This window comes from Haliaeetus leucocephalus, unplaced genomic scaffold (assembly GCF_000737465.1).
Source record: "Haliaeetus leucocephalus isolate CR32 unplaced genomic scaffold, Haliaeetus_leucocephalus-4.0 Scaffold229, whole genome shotgun sequence".
Taxonomy (NCBI): Eukaryota; Metazoa; Chordata; class Aves; order Accipitriformes; family Accipitridae; genus Haliaeetus; species Haliaeetus leucocephalus.
In genome coordinates this window covers 8,962,099-8,965,067 of record NW_010972665.1, presented here as the reverse complement: position 1 = coordinate 8,965,067, position 2,969 = coordinate 8,962,099, and the positions used below count along the sequence as shown (strand labels likewise).

Below are 2,969 nucleotides of genomic sequence, written 5' to 3'. Positions count from 1 at the left end.
TGGCGGGTGCGCGCAGTGGGGACGGACAGGCGTTACCTTGCGGTGTGCGAGGGGGGGAGGCGGTGGTGTCGTTACTTCGCGTGAGGGTTTTCTCTCGGCAGTCCCGGCGTCGCCGCCCGCTCGCGGCCGGTTTGTGAGAAGCGCGCGCCCGCCCGCGTTAGCGCGGAGGGGGTGGCTGCACCCCCCGCGCGTGGCGAGGCCGCGTTTCCGCGCGGGCGGGCGCGCAAAGCCGGCGGAGCGCTGCGGGGCCCGTCCGCTCCGCTCGGGCGGCAGCCGCCGCTGCCCGCCGGGAGGTGAGGTCTCCTGCGGTCCGGTCTTCGCGGGCGACCCAGCAGGAATCAGCTGGAAGCCGCTCAGGCGGGCCCGGCTTGGGTCGGTCGTGACCGGGCAGGTCAGTCAGGGAATTAATTACAATTGTGTGGTGGATCGAATACGAGGACGCGGGGTTTTTTTTTACTGACCTCGCTTTCTTTTTACGCCCGTGAGACGTTAAGCTGCTAGCACGCCTGAAGTCATCTCCCTCCTTAACTGAAAAGTCAAAATCTTTTGTCAACAGCTGCGCTTTTCAAAGGTTGCATAAGCAATGACAGCCTGGCTTAAAAACGATCAGGAGCTGTCGCGCACCGTGTTTACTGAAAGTTTGGAAAATGTATGTTGTCAGGTAATTGGTAAGTGGTTCGAGCCAGAGCTTTCAGGGACTTTGTTAGGCATTCTTTCAGTTTTAAACTCGGTATTTGTGGCTGAGATTAATGGGAAAAGCTGACAGAAGAACAAAGTCGTCTTCCGCTGGGGTTTTAGGTAAGGAATGCAGTCACGGGAGGGGGAAAAACCGACAGTCATGTAAAAAATACCATCTGTAATGCTGCGAGTGCATAAGGTTGTATCGATGGATATACAAAGAGTATGGCAATGCTATCTTTGGGGCCATACACTTCAAGCAGAGCAAGGGGTTTGTCAGTTGTTTTCCGAAAGGTTTTAAATGCAAAAGTCTGAAAGATAGTTGTGTTGTAGTGTAAAATCTGTGTTAAGATAACAGTGTGTCTTTTCCACTCTGGGATATCTGCTTTGGCATTGCATGTAATTATGGCATAGTGATTTCAGGCCTTCAGATATTTTTTTATTTTAGCTTTGGGCCTGCTGTGCTGTACTTAAATATATTCACAACTGGTGGAATAAAATGATGATTAGACTTCTTGTCTCAGCTGCACTGGTGACTTGTGACTCTTCAGAACCCAGCTCTTGTGAAAATGTCTCGGTACACGTGCTTTGTGCACCGACCAGCCACTTCCAGGGCTAAAATAGACTGAAAAGGCAGTTGTGTGTGTTCAGGTCTGTGGCACAGATCCAATACGGTGCAGGCAGATAAAAACTACCTGAATTTTAGAAAATGTATTACCTGAACTTTTTTTATTATCAATCCTTAAGGGGTTAATTTCATTGTCTCTCTTACTCAGAACTGTTAGAGGTCATTTTTTCTGGATGTGGCTTGTGACTTACAAAATACAGCGGTACATACTTGTTTCATAGTAAAATAATCCCCCCAGCAGAAGCTCCACATAGATACTGGCTCATGATTTTGATGCTGTACTGTATAAAATGCTTGTTATGTTTGGATGATAAATGGAAATTTCTGAGATTCGGCTTGCATACTTACAGTACTTCACTCCCTGACCACAACTCCCACGAACCTAATTTGGGACAGTTACTTAAGGGGAACTACTGTTTTTTGGTGTGGCAAAATGGAAATGAAGAGGGATTTCAGTTCAAACAAGCCAGCTGGTTTAAAACCACATGAAGTCAGGTCGGAGAGACCTTTGGAACAGCCTGCCTCATCCTGCCAACTGAAAGAAATCATTCCACATTTATGAACAGAGTCTTTTTGACGTGATTTTTTGTTCCCTTCAGAAGCTTTTCCCCAGCTAAGGCTTGGCACGGCCATCTTTTTGAGGTTATTCAACACCCATTTGAAATGGAAAACAATGATCTTCCCAAGCGGCAGCGGGGATGGTTGTGCTGAAAGTGAAAAGCTGGTAAAACCAGTTTTCTGCTGGCCTGTTAGCAAACTGTGTAGCGAGGAAGGGCTGTTCCTCCTCCTCTGCTCCCCAGCCACGTGATATGTAATTAAAATCTAAAAAAATGATTTTTGTCCAGCAGTTTCTGATCTACAGATCAAAGCGAAAGAAGACAAATACGGGGAGTAAGACCTCGGGGGTGGAGGGCAGGCAGCCTGTCTGAAGACTGGAGATGGTTCGGGGCACCAGGAGAAGTAAAACCGTGACCAGGAGTTTGGGCTGCTGGGTCTTTGCAGTGACAACTCTCCAGTGTGGCTTTTGGGTGTTAATAGAAACGGCGATTAGGAACAATAATGTTATCTTCCTGCCTCACTTGGGCAGTTCTTTTGGTTTCACAGCTATAACATTGCTACTGGTTGCCGGCAGACAGGTATGCAGGTGCTTTCCTCATCTGCGCCTGAGATGGTGGAAGCAAGAGTAGGCGTGGTAAGAATGGCGCCTGCAGGTGTCATTTCGGCCCCTCCAGGAGCGAAGCGCGTCCGAGCGGCTTGTTACCAGAAGGGTTTCTGGAACTTCAGGGGTGCAGCGCTGGCCTGGGGAGCCCCTCGGTGCTGGGGTTTCCCCGTGGCTGCTGTGGGCCCGCGGCCCTTGCTGCCCTTGTCGCCGCAGAAGACGCCTTGGCGCTCGGGCGTGCTCCCTTGCGTTTGTTCTCTGGAAGGGGCGGACCGCCACGCTTCCCGAAGTCGCAAGCGGCAGCGGTTTTGTTGCGAAGCGTTCTGGTTTTGCGGTTTAAACTGCCGGAGGGATGCTCGGAGGCACTTGGTGTTTTCGATGAGAGGCCGGGGGAGGGGAGCGGAGCGGAGCACGGCTGGGGCGCCGCCGCCGCCTCGCCGGGCACGGCCAAAATGGCTGTGCCTCGGCCCGGTCCCCGCCCTGCAGAAAGGCTGGCGGCCCCGG

General features: G+C 51.5%; 1 protein-coding gene across 1 annotated transcript in view; it reads left to right on the top strand.

Moving 5' to 3' along the window:
- Positions 1–240: 240 nt before the first annotated feature.
- NCOA4 (nuclear receptor coactivator 4) overlaps positions 241–2,969 on the top strand; it is a 13,610-nt gene continuing 10,881 nt past the window's right edge. Inside the window, exon 1 of the mRNA XM_010567861.1 lies at positions 241–391. The gene's annotated coding sequence lies outside the window, so the exon portion shown is untranslated. The remainder of the gene's footprint in view (positions 392–2,969) is intronic.